At 43.8% G+C, this 21,983-nt stretch overlaps 1 protein-coding gene across 1 annotated transcript in view; it reads left to right on the plus strand.

Moving 5' to 3' along the window:
• LOC116971094 (methylcytosine dioxygenase TET2-like) overlaps positions 1–21,983 on the plus strand; it is a 118,733-nt gene that overhangs the window by 716 nt on the left and 96,034 nt on the right. The window contains exon 2 of the mRNA XM_033017930.1: positions 8–61. The gene's annotated coding sequence lies outside the window, so the exon portion shown is untranslated. The remainder of the gene's footprint in view (positions 1–7; positions 62–21,983) is intronic.

Below are 21,983 nucleotides of genomic sequence, written 5' to 3' on the forward strand. Positions count from 1 at the left end.
TTTTTAGGTTTGAAGTGTTTTTGTCAGAACTCAGTAAAGGGATAGTGGGACGGAGGAACAGGTACTGTGTTTACACCTCCCTGATGTGTGTTGTTGAATTTAATGGCATCTCTTCATATTTTTTTCTTAAAATTATCATTTGTGATGTTTGCAGTCAAACCATTCCTCCAAAATGCTGGTAAAGTAAACATTAAATCATTTAATGAAGGAATTTAAATCGTACAGAGAAGAATCTGGTTATTTAAAAAAATATTTGGGGGTTTTCTTTTCTTCCGTTCGTTTGCTTAGTAACTGACAATTAGACACAAAGGCAGAAGCAGTAAAGAAAGGATTGCAGATTCCAAGGACTGCAAGTAAAGGAAACAAAATACAATCCTGCAGCACCATTAGGGGCGAGGGGGATTTTTCGTGTGCTCTCCCATCTCTCAGCAAGGCTCAATTGCCAGCAAGCCCTGTATTGCCAGTAACAGTGCCGTAAACTAATAAGTGCTGCACACAGTCATGGCAGAGCTTCTGATATTGCTGCTTGTAAGTTGGAATTTTCTTGTTGCAGTCTAGTGCCGATGTCTTGCTAAAGCATTCTGATCATCTGTCCACCGTGTTTCGGAAACGATTTTAGATGTCTTGTTGCCCAGATAGAGTGGCGTGGACTGACATCTGCCAGCAATTTCTCTATGGGATTGAGAATCGGTGCTAAATGGTTCACCTCTTTGAAGCAGAGAGGGACAATTTTCGAAAAGAAGCTTGCACCAATCTCTAAACAAAAAACACCAAAGAGAATTAAAAAACAACCTTTTTAAGTGAACAGGAGGTTTTTGTAATGCAGTATGAAATTCCTCCACAACCCTTGCAAACAAGTCACCATCAGTTGTTTTTAGCTTATTGAGAAGGATAAATAGCCAATAGGATTAGCATTTTAATTGCCTCCTTGAATATTTGTAGGACATGAATAAAACATGATTTTTGTGTATTTCAATTTGTGTATTCTCCAAATGGAGCTTTCACTTCAAGTTTGGAATTGCTCAGTTAATTGTGAAATTACCAAAAAGGAGTGGAGTGTTGATGAGAGAATGATAGGGACTGAAGCATATGGTTGGTGTGAGTGTAGAGGCACAAGAAGTGTTAGTTGAGATCACTGGCACCAAACTGGGAGGGAAGTCACCCAGTACACGTGGAAAATAACAAAGTGGAAATAAATAGGAGGAGATGTTATCCAGCCACTTTATGTACTACCCACACTTTCTGCTTTAACTGTTTAGATCAGATTAAAATACCGGTAATTGTATTGTGCCAATACTGCAGAGTAAACACTAATTACATCCCTTAATATAAGCAAACTTGAGGGGATTTACGAAACTTTAAAAGTGAACAAAGTTAGCACTGCCTCATTTTCATAGTCCAGGTGACATTTTTAACTTTAAAGCCCATATTGGTTTCTGACTGGATTCTATACGACAGTAAGATATCGCAAAATATGTAGGGTTACATGATAAACACACAGACACCTCACTCGCTTATACTACACTGAGCAATGATAACGATGATAATTGCTTGCATATATCATAAAGTCATGTTACCCATGACAACGGAAGCTGCTCACTTGAGCCAAAGGTGATGTCGTTTTAAAGAAAACAGGGATTTGTACTTTAGAACGAAACTTGCATTTATTAAACGGCTTTAATATTCTGGAGGCAATTCACAGACAATGAAATCCAGTGGAAACTCAAGATTATGTGTTTTATAATATTCCATTTTGGATAGACCATGGGTATCGCCATATCCCCCAAGATGGAAATTAAGTTAATATTGGCTTTGATGATAATGTGGGTCTATGGGCTGTCTCTCAGCACATTATATCAAAGTAGATCTGCAGTTCTAAATGTTTTTCTTTCCAAGTCCAGCTACCAATTTGTGAGCAGTAAGTACCCAGACACAGCATTGTAATCTGAGCAGAAAAAAATAATTTAGTGAAATAAGTTGTGGGTAAAATAAAGTCCAGTGTCCTGGAGATAATGCCCCTATTTTTATTTGATGTTAGGGGCAGGTATTTTTGAAAGAGATAAGCACCATTTACTGCAAATAACATCTGATTGTGGATTAGTTCTAAATGTGATGAGGAAGTATATAACAAAATGTGTTGAAATGAAACATGATATGTAATGATCCAATTTCTGATGCCACAAACTTCCGATTCCTTTATTCTCTACATTAAAAGATTATCTTCACTTAAGGAATAAGAAATTAGCTACATGCCCACCTCTGTACTATAATAATGAGTAATACACCATCCATTCGTGTTAAAATAAAGACAATTAAACGTGAATCAAAATAGATGATGGTAGGAATTCATGTACCAGGTTTGACGTTAACTGGTCTTTTCTAGTGAGCTCATAGCTCCTGAAACAGCTAAACAATGAAATACTGGAATATTTGAGGCAAAAATCAATGAAGAAAACCTTTTCTGTTGCCCATGGGTAGTGACTATTTGTCTTGCCACCTCTTCTGAGGAAATGCGGAAATAGCAAGAGCTAAGGATTTGTTTTGACAATATGTAATTTAATAGCAGCTGTATATATGTGCAGAGACGTGTAACATAAAGTTCCCATTCCACTCAGCAGTGGGAGAGCGTTAGAAGTCTATCTCACCCACAGGTATTCTTCACAGTGCATCCTGAGCCCAGGTCAATGGATAGCACCAAGCTATTGTGAACTCGGAGTGAAATGCTATTACTAATTGTATATGACTATGATCTAGTGTTTCTCCATTTATCTTTTCTGGCTAGAACTTCCTTCCTTTCTTAATATTTTAAGTTTCTCTAATCTTTCTCCTCTTTTTAAAATGTGCTATAAAACCTCCCTCTTTGACCAATCATTTTACCATGTGCCCTACTTCACCTTACCAGACTTGCTGCAGGAGTTGGTCTGTCGACCCTCCACCGAGGCATTCTTGTTACATCCACTTTGTTTTTGCTTTGAACCTTCAGTATGTCTGGAAGGATACCTTGGGTAGTGAAGAGTTAGCACTGTGCTAATATAGGAAAAGCATTTAAGCTAATGCACGAACAGCAATATCACAAGGCAGCAAATAAAAATGAGCAGACAAGGTGTTTTCAGATGTCCTTGAGATCTCCTGGGAGATTAATGAACGTACCTCTAAACATAATGCCATGGGGGCTTTTACATTTATTTTAGAGGCACCTCAGGGATCACTTTAAAGACTTAGGTGCAGCTTATGAATGAACGTGTTGGGGAACTGGAGGAGTAGATGGATGACCTCAGGGCCAGCCGGGAAAACGGGAATTTCCCGCGCAGGTCCTACAGTGAGGTAGTCACGCCAAGGATACAGGAAGAGTGGTAGCCAGGGCTGTGATTCCAACCCTGGTGCTGAGGCTCAACGGGGAAGAGTGACGTCAGGCAGAGCCGTAGTGGTGGGAGACCTCATTGTCAGAGGTGCGGACAGGAGATTCTGCAGCAACAGGCGAGACTCCAGGATGATGTGTTGCCCCCCTGGTGCCAGGGTCCAGGACGTCTTGGAGCGGCTGCACGGCATCCTCGAGTGAGGGGGAGCAGCCGGAGGTTGTTGTTCATGTTGGCACGAATGATATAGGTCGGAAGATGAAGGAGGTACTGCAACAAGATTTTATGGAATTGGGCAGAAGACTGAAAAGCAGGACCTGCAGGATAGTGATCCCAGGATTGCTTCCAGTACCTCGTGCTAGTGAAGATAAGGATAGGAAGATAGAGGATATGAATGTATGGCTGAAGAGTTGGTGCAGGGGGCAGGGATTCAGATTTCTGGATAATAGGGTTCTCTTCCGGGGCAGAGGTGACTTGTATGAAGGAGACGGGTTGCACCTAAACTGGAGGGGGACCAACATCCTAGCGGGAAGGTTTAATAATGTTACACGGGAGGGTTTAAACTAGATTGGCAGGGGAGTGGGATCTCGTGCAGGGCAGAGTCACAGAGTCTAGAGGCTAGAAGCTGGTATGGAGCATGGTGTGGGAACGGTTAATGGACAGATTAGGCAAAAAGCCGGAGAGCAAATATGCCGCAAGATTGCAGACAGCTGCAGGTCAAATAAGGTTGTTGTAGTAGGGGATTTCAAATTTCCCAATATAGACTTGGAAAATCATATTGTGAAGGGTTTTGATGGGGTGCAATTCCTCAAAAGTGTTCAGGAGAGTTTTCTTAAACAGTATGTGGAGACCCCCACATGTGAGAGGGCAACGCTGGATCTGGTATTGGGAAATTGGGAAGGGCAAGTTAATGAAGTGTGTGTGGAGGAGCCTTTTGGGACCAGTGACCACAGTTCGATTAGGTTTAAGATAGTTATGGATAGGGACGGAGAGGGTCCATGTGTTAAAATGCTCAACTGGGGCAAGGCCAACTTTGAGGGTATGAGAGAAGGTCTCGCTCAAGTTGACTGGAGCAGGTTATTAGAGGGGAGAGGAACATCGGCCAAGTGGGATGGTTTTAAAAGTGTACTGACGAGAGCTCAGGATGTGTACGTCCCCGTTAGAGTGAAAGGCAAAGCAGGCAAACGTAAGGAAGCTTCGCTGACGAGGAAAATTGAGACATTAGTCAAAAACACGAAGGATGCATGGGACAGGTATAGGCAACTGGGATCCAGTGCATCCCTAGAGGAGTTTCATGAATGAAGGAGCAATCTAAAAAGGAGATCAGAAGGGCAAAAAGGGACCAGGGGATAGCTCTGGAGGGTAGCATAAAAGACAATCCCAAAATAATTTATAAATACATAAAGGGGAAAAGGGTAACTAGAGAGAGAGTGGGACCTCTCAGGAATAAAAGCGGCACCTCTGTGTGGAGCCACAGGAGATGAGAAAGGTCCTCAATAAGTATTTCTCCTTTGTATTTACCGAGGAGAAATACAGTAGGTCGGAGGAAATTGGAACAGTCACAAATTGGAAGTGTCATAAGAGCAGTCAGGGTTACCGTCGAGGAAGTACTGAAGATACTGTCGTGTTTGAATGTAGACAAATCTCCGGCACCTGATCAGATATATCCGAGGACATTGCGGGAAACTAGAGAGGAAATTGCGGGAGCCCTGGTTGAAATTTATGAGTCGTCCTTAAATACAGGAGAGGTGCCAGAGGATTGGAGGGTGGAAAATGTTGTGCCTCTTTTCAAGAAGGGCTGCAGGGAAAATGCTGAGAACTATAGGCCAGTGAGCTTAACATCTGTAGTTGGTAAATTAATGGAGAGTATTCTGAGGGATAAGAAATACAGGCATTTGGATGGGCAAGGGCTGATTAGGGACAGTCAGCATGCTTTTGTAAGTGGGAGGTTTTGTCTCACAAATCCGATTGATTTTTTTGAAGACGTGAGCAAAAAGGTTGATGAGGGCAGAGCTGTAAATGTTGTGTACATGGACTTTAGTAAGGCGTTCGACAAGATGCCGCATGGTAGGCTGCTCTGGAAGATTAGATCTCATGGGATCCAAGGAGAGATAGCTGAATGGATAGCAAATTGGCTCCATGGAAGGAATCAGAGGGTGATGGTGGAAGGTTGCTTCTCAGAATGGAGGCCTGTGACTAGTGGTGTGCCACAGGGTTCGGTGCTGGGCCCGTTACTGTTTGTCATCTACTTCAATGATTTGGATGAGAACATAGAGGGCAAGATTAGCAAGTTTGCTGCTGATACAAAAGTTAGTGGTTTTGCAGATAGTGAAGATGGTTGTGAACGATTGCAGCAGGATCTGGATCGATTGGCCATGTGTGCGGAGGAATGGTTGATGGAATTTAATATAGAGAAGTGTGAGGTGTTGCATTTTGGGATGTCGAACAACGGCAGGACCTACACAGTAAATGGTAGGCCTCTGGGTAGTGTTGTAGAGCAGAGGGATCTAGTGCATGTGCACTAGTACAACCAGTACAAGTGCATGGTTTCTTGAAGGTCGAGTCGTAGGTAGATAAGGAGGTCAAAAAGGCTTTTGGCACTTTGGCCTTCATCAGTCAGAGTATTGAGTATGGAAGTTGGGAGGTCATGTTACAGTTGTATAAGACGTTGGTGAGACCGCATTTAGAATATTGTGTTCAGTTCTGGGTACCATATTATAGGAAATATATTGTCAGGCTTGAAAGAGTTCAGAAGAGATTTACAAGGATGTTGACAGGACTAGAGGGTGTGAGCTATAGGTTAAGTAGGCTGGCTCCCTATTCCAGGAGGATGAGGTGAGATCTTATAGAGGTATATAAAATCATGAGAGGAATAGATCAGTTAGATGCACAGAGTCTTTTACCCAGAGTAGGGGAATTGAGGACTAGAGGACATAGGTTCAAGGTGAATGGGAAAAGATTTAATAGGAATCCGAGAGGTAACATTTTCACACAGATTCAGGTGGGTGTATGGAACAAGCTGCCAGAGGAGGTAGTTGTGGCTGGGACTATTCTATCGTTTAAGAAACAGTTGAACAGGTACATGGATAGGGCAGGTTTGGAGGGTTATGGGCCAAACGCAGGCAAGTGGGACTAAGGTAGCTGGGACATTGTTGGCCGGTGTGGGTGAATTGGGCCAAAGGGCCTGTTTCCACACTGTATCACTCTATTACTCTATGATTCTATGACTTTCTGTAATATGCTATTTCTAACAATGCAGCGACCCCATAGCATTGCACTGAGAGTTTCAGGATAGAATTTTGTCTTTAAACCTTTGGATTGGGTCTTGATCACAGAATATTATGATTCAGAATGATAAGGGAGCAGTCCATTGAGTGTTGCTGTGAATATGACAATATGATGGAATTTAAAGTCCAGACAGTTTGCACAAGCAAATAGGTTACTGCCCAGATGGAGAAAAAGACCCCTAACAAATCTAATTAACCTCCCACTGCACTTTTTGGCATTTAGGTTGGTTATAGGTTTGGGGAATATGACAGCAATGCATTATGTGAGTCCTACATGCCTGGGTTGTAATGAAGCCCAAGATTGTGCTATACACCAGCATGTCTCTGGAAAGGGGGTAGTTGTACTAACAGTGAATGACCATGGCTAATATTTTGTGTTTGCTGACTCTACCTAAACCAATGTTTAATGCTATTGTTTAGGTTGTGCCTCTCAGATAACTCTTTCCACATGCACCCGCATATGAGCCTTTACAAGGAGTACATTTTAAATATCGGGCAAAACAAATTGCAGGCCATTTGCAGCTCCTTCCATCAAGAACATTGTGGTACATTTGCTCGTAAATGTGTATCAATAAAATGACATTTTAACATCATCATGTCACATTTGGACATTTGTTAGTTGCTGCAGTCTGCAATAAAGTGTACATGCATGTGTTGAAACTCTTGAATATTATTATAAATGCTGCTTACCAGGTGCTTACCAGGCTTACAGATCTTGTTCACAGACTACCTTCAAATACATTACAATTGGCGCACAAAGATAGGCAAAATAATTGACAATTTTTAACCAGAATATTAACTAAAGTAACTCTTCAAAGCACCTTTGAATATTAATGAAGGAAAGTGCTGGGGCAAGATCAGTGAGCCAGGCAACATCCCTGGAGAACATGGATAGGTGATTTGGGTCGGGACTTTTCTTCTGACACATTTTGTTTTAGTTTATAAACTAGTACCTGCAGTTCCCGGTTCTCTCAATAAAAAAATAATGATTGGTGCCACTGACCACAGGACCTGAAGACTCTGCAGTTCGGGAAAGAAAATGGCTCAGTGCCAAACTTATCCTGGGTACACAGACAGTTGGTAAATGTGCCAGGCAGTGATAAGTGGAGACAAAGAATAGGCAGTGGTAGCCTGTAGTATGGAGAGAAATCTTAATTCAACAAGAATTAAACATGCAGGAGTGGGCCTAGGGTCGAAAAGCCTTCAATGCAACAGGATCATTGTATAGCTAGGAAATGGGGCAACATGGCATTTCAACTGTCAGCAAGTTATACAGGCAATGTAGACATATGCCATTGCCATTCTGTTACTTTGAAAGATTTAACTAGACGTTGCACCTATGATGAATTCTTAAACCATGGGTGGGAGGATAGACTTTCATGTGACGAAAATGTCAAATCTAGAAGATCAATCTGATATGAAAAACTGCAACCTTGATAGAAATGGCAACAAAGTCATCAAGGACTATAGTCCATCACCAGCAACTAATATGGCAGTAACGTCTGGTTTGAAGGCAGCAGTGGGAGCACTATGCCCGAAACCAGGTCAGCACCAGCACATGCAAGTGGCACTAATTCTTATGCTGTTACAATGGCAGCCAACCACTTCATATGTACTTCTTTATAAATATCTTGGTCATGGTGAGCAACATGACCAGGGCACCCTGGTTCAGGGGGGCATTCGAGAGGGAACATGGAAGGAAAGCGTAGATGTCATTGGGGGTAGTTTATTTAGGGGCATTGACACTGTTCTCTGTCGTGAGGATCGAGAGTGCCTGCCTGGTCCCTGCCTGGTGCCTGATGCCTGGGTTCAGGACATCTCCTCTCACCTGCAGAGAAACTTGGAGTGGGAGGGGAAAGATCCAGTCGTCATGGTCCATGTGGGTACCAATGACGTAGGTAGAACGAGACAAGAGGTTCTGCTAAAGGAATTTGAGCAGCTAGGTAACAAATTGAAAAGCAGAACCAAGAACATAATAATCTCTGGATTGCTACCTGACCCGCATGCAATTTGGCATAGGCTTGAGAGGATTAGAGAGTTGAACGCGTGGCTCAAAAATCGGTGTGGAAGAAGTGGGTTTGTATTTGTGGGCCATTGGCACCAGTATTGGGGAAGGAGGGAACTGTTCCGATGGACGGACTCCACTTGAACCGAACTGGAACCAGACTCCTGGCAAACCGTATAACTAGGACCGTAGACTGATCTTTAAACTAAATAGTGGGGGGGGGGGGGGGGGGGTCCGCAAATTGGAAGTGTAATGGTGGAGTTAAAGGGAAAGAGAGTGCAGGAAATGTTACAGAAGTCTCCAGAAATAATGGGTCGGAAAGTTCAATGGGTATGAGAGTAAGATCGAGTAAAATCGGGACCAGAGTGAGAAGGGAGGTGAATTAAAGGTGTTGTGTAAGGAACAAAGTGGATGAGCTTGTAGCAGTTAGTGATTGGTAGGTATGATGTTGTGAGAATTACAGAGACTTGGCTGCAAGAGGATTGGAGCTGGGAGCTGAATATTCAGGGTTATACATCATATCGGAATGACAGGAAGGTGGACAGAGGGGGTGGGGTAGCTCTGTTGGTTAGGAATGAAATTCAGCCCTTAGTGAGGGGTGACATCAGATCAGAAGATGTTGAGTCATTGTGGATAGAGCTGAGAAATTATAAGGGTAAAAAGACCCTAGTGGGAGATATTTACAGGCCCCCAAAGAGTAGCCAGGATATAGGGTACAAGTTACATCAGGAGATAAAATTGGCATGTAAAAAAGCCAATGCGACGGTGGTCATGGGAGATTTCAATATGCAGGTAGACTGGGAAAATCAGGTTGGTACTGGACCCCAAGAAAGGGAATTTGTAAAGTGCCTCTGAGATGGATTCTTAGAGCAGCTTGTGGTGGAGCCGACCAGGGAAAAGGCAATTTTGGATTTAGTGCTATGTAATGAACTGGATTTGATAAGGGAACTCAAGGTAAAGGAACCATTAGGAGGTAGCGAATACGAAATGATAAGTTTTAATTTGCAATTTGTGTGGGAGAATGGTGATATCGGATGTGTCGGTACTGCAGCTGGGCAAAGGGGACTACAGAGGCATGGCTAAAGTTGACCGGAAAGGGACGCTAGCAGGGATGACGGAACAGCAATGGCAGGAATTCCTGGGAATAATCCGGAAGATGCAGGATCTTTTCATTCCAGAGGAAGAAAGATTCTAGGGTGAGAAAGAGACAACCGTGGCTGACAAGGGAAGTCAAGGACAGTCTAAAACTAAAAGAGAAGGCATATAACATAGCAAAGATTTAGTGGGAAGCCAGAGGATTGGGAAGCTTTTAAAAAACAACAAAGGGTAACTAAAACGGTGACGGTGCTGGCTTGAAGGGCCGAATGGCCTCCTCCTGCACCTATTTCTATTTTCTACATAAAAAGGCAATACGAGAAGAAAAGATGAAATACAAAGGTAGGCTAGCTAATAATATAAAAGAGGATAGCAAGGGTTTTTTCAGATATATAAAGAGTAAGAAAGAGGCAAGAGTGGAAGTTGGGCCGCTGGAGAATGATGCAGGAGAAGTGATAATGGGGAATAAAAAATGGCAGAGGAGTTGAATAACTTTTTTGCATTGGACTGCACAATGGAAGACACCACCAATGTGCCTAAAATTCAAGAGGGTCAGGGGTTGGAAGTTAGTGGAGTGGCTATTACTAGGGAGAAGGTACTTAGAAGTGGAAAGGTCTGATGGTAGATAAGTCACCTGGGCCGGATGGACAGCACCCTAAGGTTCTGAAAGAGATGGCTTTGGAGATTGTGGAGGCATTGATAGTGATATTTCAGGAATCACTAGAGCCAGGAGTGGTCCCAGATGATTGGAAAACTGCCAATATTATCCCACTGCACAAAAAGGGAGCAAGACAGTATAGTGGGAACTATTCTCTCACTTAAGGTAGCCCCGGAATTCCCTCTCTCTCTATCCCTCCCGCACCCAAGTCGCACTAGCTTCTCATTTTCACCCGACAAACAGCTTACAGTGGCCTGTTTCCTTTATCATCGTTACTTTTTTACATATCTTTCATTCATTGTTCTTTATCTCTCGACATCACCATCTATATCTCTCGTTTCTCTTATCCCTAACCAGTCTGAAGAAGTGTCTCGACCGGAAACATCACCCATCACTTCTCTCCAGAGATGCTACCTGCCCCGCTGAGTTACTCCAGCATTTTGTGTCTATCATCGGTTTAAACCAGCATCTGCAGTTCCTTCTTACACAGTGGGAACTATAGGCCAGTTAGTCTGACTTCGGTGGTTGGTAAGATTTTAGAGTCCTGTTTTTTGTGTTATAAAGGATTATAAAGGATGAGGTTACGGAGAACTTAGAAGTTCACGATAAAATAGACCAAAGTCAGCATGGGTTTGTGAAGGGGAGTTCTTGCTTGACAAATTTGTTGGAATTCTTTAAAGAAGCAAATAGCAGGACAGACAAAGGAGAGTCAGTAGATGTTATTTACTTTGATTTTCAGAAAGCCTTTGATAAGGTGCCACACATTAGGCTGCTTAGAAAGATAAGAGCCCACGGTATCAAAGGGTAGATACTAACATAGATAGCAAGTTGGCTGGATGGCTGAAGACAAAGAGTGGCAATGAAGGGGGCTGTTTCAGGTTGGCTGCCAGTGAACAGTGTAGTTCTGCAAGGGTCGGTGCTGGGGCCGTTACTCTTTGCATTGTATATTAATGATTTGGACGAGGGGATTGAAGGTTTTGTGGCAAAGTTTGCAGATATACGAAAATAGGTGGAGGGACAGGTAGTGTAGAGAAAGCAGGGACTCTACAGAAGGACTTGGACAGGTTGGGAGAGTGGGCAGTAAAGTGGCAGATGGAATATAGTGTCGCAAAGTAGTGGAGTCATGCACTTAGGGAATAGGAATAAAGGCATAGACGGGTCCAGAAGAGGTTTACAAGAATGATCCCAGGAATGAGTAGATTAACCTACGATGAGCATATGTCGGCACTGGGCCTGTACTTGCTGGTGTTTAGAAGGATGAGGAGAGACCGAAATGAAACATACAGAATAGTGAAAGGCTTGGATAGACTGGATGTGGAGAGGATGTTTTCACTAGTGTGAGGGTTTAGGACTAGAGGTCATAGACTCAGAATAAAAAGGACATTCTTTTAGGAAGGAGATTAGGAGAATTTTCTTTAGTTAGACGGTGGTGAATCTGTGGAATTCTTTGCCACAGAAGTCTGTGGAAGCCGCCAGTGGATATTTAAAATGCAAAGATGGATAGATTCTTGAATATTACAGGTGTCAGGAGTTATAGGGAGAAGGCAGGAGAATGGGGTTAGGAGGGAGAGATAGATCAGCCATGATTGAATGGTAGAGTAGAGTTGAATGATGGAATGGCCTAATTCTACTCCTATTCCTTATGATCCTCCAGCCCCCAACTCTGGCCCCAACTGCCCTGAATTGGTAGTTAATATGTAAGTTGAATCGGTAGTACGGCAGGCAAGAGGGCTAGAATACAAAAACAGGGATGTAACACTGAAGCTCTTGCAAGGCGTTGGTCAGGGAACATTTGGAGTATTGTGAACAGTTCTGGGCCCCATAGCTGATGGGGTTAGTGTTGGATCTGTCTCCTATTCTCACTGATTAAGGCCTGTGTGTCAGAGGGTCAAGGATCCAGGGGACAGGATTGGCATTGAAGGCTCTGCACTCAGCTGGCTCCGTTCCTACCTTTCCAACAGATCCCACTTCATCTCTCTCCATAACCACACCTCTGCTACAGCCACAGTCACTCAAGGCGTTCCCCAAGGCTCCGTACTCGGCCCCCTCCTCTTCATCATCTACTTCCTCCCCCTTGGTCAGATACTCCGCCACTTCAACCTGGACTTCCACTGTTACGCCGATGACACCCAGATCTACCTTGGCACCAAATCCCCCCACAACCCCCCCCCCCCCCCCCTCTCCCATATCAACTCCTGTTTGTCAGCTATAAAAACCTGGATGCAACATAACTTCCTCAAACTCAACAGCGATAAGACAGAATTCCTCCTCATAGGCTCCAAATCCACACTCAGCAAAATCAATAACCCCACTCTCACCATCGACGGCACCACTGTCTCCCCACCTCCCCAGGCCCGCAACCTTGGCGTGATCTTTGATTCCACCCTCTCCCTTGAGCCTCACATCCGCCATGTCATTAAAACCTCCTTCTTTCATCTCCGCAACATCGCCAAACTCAGACCCTCTCTCACACCTCCCGCTGCTGAAAGACTCATCCATGCCTTCATCTCCTCCCGACTGGACTATTGCAACTCACTTCTCCTTGGCATCAGCTCCACCTACATCAACCGACTCCAACTGGTCCAGAAAGCAGCCGCCCGACTCATCACCCACACCAAATCCTGGCATCACATCACTCCAGTCCTCAAACAACTTCACTGGCTTCCCATCTCCCACCGGATCACCTACAAATTCCTGGTCCTCACCTACAAAGCCCTCCACCATCTGGCCCCCCCTTATCTCACTGACCTCCTCTCCCCCTACCAACCCTCACGGTCCCTCAGATCCACATCAGACGGTCTCCTCTCCATCCACAAGTCCAACCTCCGCAGTTTTGGGGACAGAGCCTTCTCCAGGGCAGCTCCCAGGCTCTGGAACTCCCTCCCCCAACTGATCCGCAATTCCGTGTCCCTCACCATCTTCCAGTCCCGCCTCAAGACCCATCTCTTCACCTCTGCCTATCCTTAGCCCCACGTCCCCCTCCCTTTTCATCTGTGCATGAATTGCCTCATATTGTGTTTTGAATTGTATTCTGTCTTTAATTTGTGTACTAGTCATGTCTCTACTATTTATTTCATTCCCCTTACATGTTTTTCCTCTACTTGCTAAATTTTTGTAAGGTGTCCTTGAGACTCTTGAAAGGCGCCCATAAATAAAATGTATTATTATTATTATTAGAGGGAGAGCTGAGTCCCAGAGTAGAGATAGAGGCCCTTCGGCCCACTGAGTCCACACCGACCAGTGATCACCCCATACACTAGTTTAGAGATACAGCTCTGAAACTGGCCCTTTGGGTCACTGAGCCCGCGCCAACCGGAATTAAAAGTAACATTAGCATATTTACAGATGACACCAAGTGGGTGGCAGTGTGAACTGTGAAGAGGATGCTATGAGGTTGCAGGGTGACTTGGACAGGTTGTGTGAGTGGGCAGATGCATGGTAGATGCAGTATAATGTGGATAAATGTGAGATTACCACTTTGATGGCAAGAACAGGAAGGCAGATTATTATCTGAATGGTGTCAGGTTAGGAAAAGGGGAAGTAAAACGAGACCTGGGTCTCCTTGTATATCAGTCACTGAAAGTAAGCATGCAGGTACAGCAGGCAGTGAAGAAAGCTAATGGCATGTTGCCCTTCATAACGAGAGGAGTTGAGTATAGGAGCAAAGTCCTTCTGCAGTTGTACAGGGCCCTGGTCAGACCACACCTGGTGTATTGTGTGCAGTTTTGGTTTCCAAATTTGAGGAAGGACATTTTTGCTAATGAGGGAATGCAGCCTAGGTTCACGAGGTCAATTCCAGGGATTGTGGGACTGTCATATGATGAAAGAATGGAGCGACTGGGCTTGTATTCACGGGAATTTAGAAGGATGAGAGGATATCTTATAGAAACATATAAAATTATTAAGGGATTATTATTATGGTCCAGGAAACATGTTCCCAATGTCGGGGGAGTCCAGAACCAGGGGCTACAGTTTAAGAATAAGGGGAAGGCCATGAGGAATTCACTGCCTCAGAAGGCAGTGGAGGCCAATTCACTTATTGCATTCAAAAGAGACCCAAAGGTTGGACCAATTCAAGCAAAGTTTGGATATGCAACCATTTTAGAACAAAAGATTGGAATTGTTCATTGATCATGGTTGTCTGAAGTAGGAACCCTAACCCCATGTTATGCAAAGCCAGTTTTTACTGCCATTGTAAACATAAGGGGTATTGCTAAAAGTTTCATATACTTCTCTTATTTTGAGGTATATCTAAAATGTTGACATCCACAGTCTGCCAAGAGTGGAGAATAAACCAATGAAAGAACACCCCACAGACATGTAAGTGGCCAAACAGCTCACTTTGTTTTTTTATCAGAATGATAGCAACAGTTTTGTAGGCCATGTTGACACTCATTCTGAAGTTCACTTGAGGGATGATACACAAGGCTAAATGCACAATTTAGGCACAGAGACAGAGGTTTACAACGCGGGCTGCGCTGACCGACATCGCGGAGTCCCTGGGGCCCTTTGCCGAGGGCCGTCAGCGTTAATCTCCGCCCGGCGCGGCCTGGGGACTTCGGGAGCCGCGGACTCTGGTGGGAAGTGGCCGATTTGGAGATCCACGCCGCTGAGGTTGGCCTCCCGTTCCGATGTCGGAGTTCCAACATCCTGAACATCGGGCCACCCGTAGCAGCGACTGCGGAAGGCTCCGGAGGTCCCCGACCACGGGTGAATATCAAGAACATTAGAGGAAGAGGTAGCTCCCCCAACTAATTCTTGCTAAGTATTGATTCATTTCATTCCAAGTTCAGTAATTAAGAGGGATATTCAAAGCTGCGCTAGTGGATGGCAATGTGATTTGGTGAACCACTGGAATTGGTGCGCTCCCCACACGCCATGGTTGTCAGCAGCTCAGTGGAGAGTTGTGTGCCTCTCATACAAGTTGGAGAGTTTCCATCAGTTGGTGAGTTCCATGGAAGCATGAAATGGCCAGCAACTGATGATGAATGGCTTCAGGGAATATGGCGTTCACTGGCAAAACACCATTGTTGATTTTGTTCTGAGAAATGTGTAGGAGTTTTCAAAATTAAGAAGAGTTCAGAGAGTTCTGGAAAACAGGGGTGGGAGAAAGTAAGTAGTTTGAGTGGGAGGTAGGTCATGGACTATAAACAAAACTTGGCCCACAAGGCCTGCTTCTGTTGCCATACTTCAGATAAGTTCAGCCAGAATTCATGGCCTGCTCACTCAGTGCAAATCTCAGTGCCAGGCAGTGCAACTTCATCAAGCCTCCCCACCAGTGAATTAGCAATAGAGAACATGAGATTTAAACAACAACAGTTGATCTACTATCTTACTTGGAAGTTTTAGTGAAGGAAGATTAATGCTTACAGTAGTTGCGGTCCAAAGTTTGCAACTTCTACAGACTCTGGTCCAGTCAATGGGAGCAGTGGCAGAGCTGCAGATGTTTTGCATCCGTTGCCAGTATTCAAGTGCTCCTGGGTCAGACCTAGTGCACCAAGTCCAGAGCAGAAGAAAGTGAGATACAAGCGCAAGAAGTGGTCCTTAGTGTTTCATCGAGATATGGGATTTTATTGTATTTTCTTATCCAGTATCATAAACAAAGGAGAAAATAGCAGGATAAACCCTCACATTTCAAGAGAGAGGAACTGGCATTAGAGAGTTGCTGCTTTGATTCTGAAAGGAACTCAGCTCACTTGCTTCTCCTCGTCATTGCAGGGCCTCACAGGATTTACTTTCCATTCTAGCTGGATTGTATATCTGGACAAAAACAAGTCTGGAATATTCTCTGGTCACTAGAAACACCTTTGACCTGAGGTGCACGAGAGGCGTGGGCCTGTGGCAGCGGCTATGGGCCACAAGTAGCCAGGTGCGCGGTGAAGCTGCCAAGAAACGCCCTCAGTTGCTGTAAGGAATGCTGGTGCTTCACCAGGGCACAATGTCCCACGACCTCAGTGGCATTAGAGATTGACGGGCCAAATCCAAAACAAAGAGACGCAGCTTCAAAGCTTCATAAGGAACTGAAAATCCTTGAAAATCCCAATTATAAATGAATGCCACATGGGCATAAAATTTCACAGTAGAAGTGACCCTGCTTTGCTATTATGTTGCTGATCCGACTGTCACCTAAACCCTGCGTTCCTGTCCACACATGGCAACATTCCACGGCCCTTGAGAGAAAAATAAATTGTCTCATAACTGTTTTGAATGGGGAACCGTATATTTTTAAACATGTTTGCTTTAATAGTCCTTACAGGCTGAATGGGCAGATACCCATGTTTATCCCCCGTGGCTCAGCGTGACAGGGTGGTGATCTGCTACACGTGGCTGACTGCAGGGGTGACTCCCAGTCCACGCGGGGGTAGCTGATTGCACCCTTGCATTCGGCCTTACTTCTGCCAGTCATGGAGAAGGAGATCCAACTGCTGATTGACCTTCATCAACCTCCAGCCTACCATCGTGAACTCATTCCCAGAAATGGCTGTGCCAGGAAGTCAGACGAGGATAGGATTCACTTTGGCTCCAATGTTTGGTAGCACTGAATAGTTTACCGTAGATCATCACATTGGGCGGCACGGTTGCGCAGTGGTAGAGTTGCTGCCTTACAGCGTCACATTTGAAACTGACTACGGGTGCTTGTCTGTACGGAGTTTGTACATTCTCCCCGTGACCTACGTGGGCTTTCTCCAGGAGCTCCGGTTTCCTCCCACACTCCAAAGACCCACAGGTTTGTTGGCTAATTGGTTTAGTAAATTTGTAAATAGTCCCTTGTGTGTGTTGGATAGTGTTATTGTGTGGGGATCACAGGTCGGCGCAGACACGGTGGGCCGAAGGACCTGATTCTGCGTTGTATCTCTAAACTAAACTAAAAAAAAACTAAACTAACAGATGGACAGGAGGATGTAATACAGCAAATATAGGCATGTATTCCCTTTAAAGAAGGTGTGATGGCATTAAATGATAAAGGTATTTGAAACTATTAACAGATTTGATAGAGAAGGTATAGAGAAACTATTTATTCTGCCGGTGGTGGGATGGGAAGGAATCTAGGTCCAGAATAAGGAAGCGTAATCTTGAAATTAAAGCCTCTTGAAGTTTTTTTTAACAATACCCAAGCACTCCAAAGTGGAGTTTGAAAGGGATAAATTCAGTGCAAAAAATTGGCCCCATCAATAGTGGCATGGTACATGGCTGAAAGCAGTCCTGCAGGTAAATGATTGCTTTCAACATGGCGGCAGGCTGATGGGAGTTCTCTAATCATAAATTGCAACAACAAGGAGTAAAGTTTGGTTCTTTCTGTGAAAAGCGTTCACTTCCTTCTTTACCAGTTGTGCTGGCATTGACATTGATGGAACTTGTTAGTCAAAGGCTTGTCCCTCTGGATCAGGCAGTGAGCCAGCTCTGCTGCACGTGCTCATGTTTTCAACGTGTGCTCTCATTATTTCACAAGAGCTTCCACTCTGGAGCCATTAGTACAACCAGAATTTTATATCTTGGCATTTTAACTGAATTGCACTTGACGACGTCCCAACATTCAAAGTGCCATGGTATTGCAATCTATCCTTATTTCCTTCAGTATTTATATATGGCAGAGTTAGTAAAGGATCAGTTCATTAAGTTGGAATGTTTTGCTCATTTGTGCAATGATGCAGATATTCTGAATGATAAAATGATTAATATCAGAACAAGGATAAGAAAAGTAATTGCAAAAAGACTGAAATGCAAACTATCTCAGCAACAACATGTTTGACCACTTGAATTGTCTGGGAATTCAGGGTGTGAGCCAAGAGCTGGAAGATGCAATTTATAAAATGTGTGTCCACTGGTCAGCATGAACATGATGGGCCGAGTGGTCTGTTTCCATGTCATATGACTCTAATAACAACTTGTATTTACACAACTCTCCTGAAAGGGTGGAGCATCTCAGAGCAATGAACTGAAGAAGGAACTTTTTTTTAAATTCATGATAAACATTTCTTCTTGCACTGCTACCGTGGAATTCCTTACATCCGTTTTGTTGCTTCTGTCTCCTTCATTTGCCAAGAATTTGAAACCCATGCCTGGCACTGAATCTGTCAGACCTGTGTAAACACCAGTGATTCCTGCATTGGAGGTCTTGAACTTTTTCCTTGCTCTCCAAACTTAAAATCAATATGCAGAAGTATTATAGAATTAAAATTGTTATTTAAAAGGGTTGTTTCTTGAGGTGGCATTTTACAAGACTACACTGGCTTGCTCAAGCTATTAATTTATGATTACAGAACTATAATCCTATAGCCATGTTGACCATAGGGACCAAAGCTTTGCCATGAAAACCTTGCCCTCAGAGTAGCAGGTGATCATTTCTCACATGACTGGAATTCATGTTGAAAAGACATCTCGACTGTCTGCCTGTTCATTCCGACCGAGGTTTCTATGTAGCAAGAGGGATGACTTGCATTACTTTGTGGCTGAGAGTGTGGTTACTTTTCAAAGGAAGAATGACACAGGAGAGGGCAGAGAAAAAGCAGAATGTTTAAAAACAAATCCTCATGAAGTTAGAGTCATGGAGCATGGAAACAGGCATTTCTCCCCAACCTGGCCACGCCGACAAACCCCATCTACACTAGTCCCACCTACCAGCTTTTGGCCCATATCCTTCTATACCTATCCTATCAATGTACCTGTCCACATTTTTTTTAAACGTTATGATTGTACCTGCATCAACTGCCTGCTCTGGCAACTTGTGCCATATACCTACCACCCTTTGTGTTAAAAACGTTCCCCCTCAGGTTCCTGTTAAATCTTTCCCCCCCTCACCTTAATCGTATGTCCTCTGGTTTTACCCCTACTCTGGGTAAAAGTATCTGTGCATTTACCCTATCTATTCATCTTATGATCTTATACACCTCTATGAGATCATCCCTCATCCTCCTGCGCTCCAAGGAATTAAGTCCTGCTCGACTTCTCCCGAAAGCTCATGCCCTTGAATCCTGGCAACATCCTCGTAAATCTCCTCTGCACCCTTTCCAGCTTAACAATATCTTTCCTATTACAGGGTGACCAAAACTGAATACAATACTCTAAATGTGGTCTCACCAATGTCTTGTATAACTGTAACATGACCTCCTAACTTCTATACAATACTCTGATGAAGGCCAATGTGCTGAAAGCCATCTTGACAACTCTCTCCAACTGTAATGCCACTTTCAAGGAACTACGTACCTTGATCCCTCAGCTCTACAACTTTCCCCAGAGCCCTACCATTCACAGTATAGGTCCTGCCCTGATAAGACTTCCCAAAATGCAGCACCTCACACTTCTCTGTATTAAACTCCATCAACCATTCCTCAGCCCACCTGCCCAACTGATCAAGATCCTGCTGCAAATTTTGCCAACCATGTTCTTAAACTGCTAGTGGTTATAAGTACACTCAAACAATATACTCTGATAGAAAATAAAATGCAAAGTTCTCAATGCAAAGAGGAAGTCTACGGATTGGATTGAAAGAAAATGTTAATCTGAGAGAAAACTATCTCTGTCCACTAGACATTAGCTGAACTGAGAAGTGTTTCTTCCCCTTCAGATGCCATGTTTATATTCACTGAAGAAGTATATTGGGTGATACACCAGGAACAGGGATGGAGAAATATAGATAGTTTTAGGAGGCTGCAAAGTTTTAGATAGGTGGGATGATTGAGGGAGTTTAACGTAAGGAAAAGAGAAAGGAAGTTGAATTGTTACGGTGTTGTGTTGGGAGACTGGGATAGAATGTAGTTCAGAAATTGCTGGGTTTAATGGAAGAATGGCGTGAGGTAGATGCAAGCAACTGTGTATTAGAATATGCATCAGATTAGCCAAATCTGAAAATGAGAAGCGTAGGCCAATGCTTGAGCATGTGGACTGAGGAGGGAACGAGGATTGATAATATGATTGAGGTGGAGTAGGCTTAGGTTTAGGTTTATTATTGTCACGTTTACTGAGGTACAGTGAAAAGCTTTGTATTCCATACTATCCATCAGATTGATAACAATATAGAAACATAGAAATTAGGTGCAGGATTAGGCCATTCGGCCCTTCGAGCCTGCACCGCCATTCAATATGATCATGGCTGATCATCCAACTCAGTATCCCGTACCTGCCTTCTCTCCATACCCTCTGATCCCCTTAGCCACAAGGGCCACATCTAACTCCCTCTTAAATATAGCCAATGAACTGGCCTCGACTACCCTCTGTGGCAGGGAGTTCCAGAGATTCACCACTCTCTGTGTGAAAAAAGTTCTTCTCATCTCGGTTTTAAAGGATTTCCCCCTTATCCTTAAGCTGTGACCCCTTGTCCTGGACTTCCCCAACATCGGGAGAAATCTTCCTGCATCTAGCCTGTCCAACCCCTTAAGAATTTTGTAAGTTTCTATAAGATCCCCTCTCAATCTCCTAAACATATACATGAATACAATCAAATCCAACTCAAGTACACTAGGCAGAGCAAAGGAGAATGTAGCATATAGTTCCCAGCCTGGTAGCGCATCAGTTCCATAGAGAAAGTCCAAGTCTGCAAAGGGATGGTGGTGAATCAGACAGTTACTTAGCTTATGGAAGGGCCATTTAAAAGCTGTTAACAGAGGAGAAGAGCTCCCAAAAGAAGCAGAGTCCGGGAATGCGTGCTTTCAAGCTTCTGTAACTTTTGCCGATAAAAACAGGGAGAGAAGGAATGGCTAAGTTGGGATAAAGTCTTTAATTATGTTGGCTGCTTTTCTGAGACAACGTGGTGTAAATTGAGTCAGTGGCGGGGAGTTTGGTCTGTGTGCTGGACTGGACTATGTCTATAACTCGGCAATTTCTTGGGGTCTTGGGCAGAACTATTCCAAAACCAACCTGGTAATGTTAATGACGGCGGAGAGGCCGTTGGAAACCCACTTCTGCCCTGTTGGGCATGGAATGCATTGAGAGTGAAAAAGCAGAGTGGCAGCCAGGGGCCAAGACTTCCAGCTTTGATCTTTCCATACCCAATTGTGGATATTGTCACTCACCCAGGATTAGATGTCAACCTGACAGCATAGAGTAAACCACAACAATCAACTTAGTTCTTTAACAGTAACATGATTGAAATACTTTCTTTCAAATTTAGTTTGGTTTATTTGAAGCCATGCTCTATTTTCCGTGCATTAATGAATAAAATTGCACTTGAAATATCTTTAAGCCAGATTCGCAAAACAACTGTGTTTTCAAGTAAAACACAAATTAATCTCTTAAACGAACTATGGGCAACAAATTGGGAGAAAATGAATTCCCCAAGCACTTATAACCACATAGACTTTACCAATGGGACTTTGGTTGTTTTGCTCTTTAAATACACCCACACTTCTGAGAATTTTTACCTCCACCCTGCAAGTATTTCCCTTGTGGAACCATTTCAGTGATTAAGGATGGAAAGGAGCCAGATTTAATTCTCCTTCTCATATCCCCACATGTGCATCAAGGACACAATGACCTCAACTATTCCTGCTTTACCTTGGGTAACCTGTCTGGGAGTGGCACCATTTGCCACAAGCTGAATTCTAGTTGCAACATGTCTGTTTGTGGATCAATGCTGCTCCAAAAAT

Source organism: Amblyraja radiata, chromosome 3 (genome assembly GCF_010909765.2).
Source record: "Amblyraja radiata isolate CabotCenter1 chromosome 3, sAmbRad1.1.pri, whole genome shotgun sequence".
In the NCBI taxonomy this organism is placed as follows: domain Eukaryota; kingdom Metazoa; phylum Chordata; class Chondrichthyes; order Rajiformes; family Rajidae; genus Amblyraja; species Amblyraja radiata.